Raw genomic sequence first — 1,109 nt, 5'->3', positions numbered from 1 at the left:
TTTTTTTTTTTTTTTTTTTTTTTTTTTTTTTTGAGTTAATAAATTATGGAGTATTTAATAGTCAAAAGCTTAGAATTCAAGTGCGGTGGACTCTACGTAACTGCCTGCGCTACTCAATCTTCTTAAATGCAAAAATACCTAATTAGTTAAGCCAACGTTAGGTTCCATTCCATTCTTTATTTCTTTTGTAATATTTCATACAAGAAATAAACAGATCTAGTCAAAATTTGGACAAACAAATATCAATTTTGATGCTCCTACTTCTTTTTTTCTTTTAATATTTTTGTTGGGCGTGGACTTGCCATCAAGATATCGTGATGCTCGATCAATAAATAAAAAATATATATATATATATAAAGTTTTCACATTAGTTACTAGTTATAACTTTTGGTCAAGTAGTAATCTTTATTTGATAATTGGTATCAAAATTTAGAACATACTAATTGTAACTTAGTAACACTTGTGTATTCGCGAGACGGGTCGGTTGAGTCAAAATAAAAATGTAATACTTATACTGAAAATGTAATACTAATCAAGAACTGTTTGTTACTTTTAATACTTTTGTGGTAAAATGTAATACTTTTTCGTTTTGATGTAAAAGTATTACATTTTTTTTATCCTCACCAAAAAAATTACTTTTTTTTTTAAAATTTATTTATCAAAAGTATTACACATTCCCATATAAATAATGTTAACAATCGGTTATTTATAAGAGAAAATGTAATACTTATAAAAAAAATATAATACTTTTAAATCAAAATATAAAAGTATTACATTTTTCTTAAAAAAATTATATTTTTCCAATAATAAACAGTTTATTCTTGATTAATATTACATTTTTATCTTGACTTAGCTCGACTTGTATCATAGACAAAGATTTGTGAAACAGTTTCACACAAGTTTTTGCCTTGGTATAGTGATATTGACAGTTTCTATAAATACTTCTTTTTAATTAAATTTGATAATGAATATAATGGTTTAAAAAGATTTTCCAAGCACATTCCCACGTGAGTAAAAGTCAAAATGGTAAAGTGTATAGTGGGATACATACACATGCATCATATATATGAATCAAAATCTTGAAACGAAAGAAAGTTTGTGCACTTTAT

Source organism: Ipomoea triloba, chromosome 13 (genome assembly GCF_003576645.1).
Source record: "Ipomoea triloba cultivar NCNSP0323 chromosome 13, ASM357664v1".
Taxonomy (NCBI): domain Eukaryota; kingdom Viridiplantae; phylum Streptophyta; class Magnoliopsida; order Solanales; family Convolvulaceae; genus Ipomoea; species Ipomoea triloba.
This window is presented reverse-complemented; position numbering follows the sequence as displayed.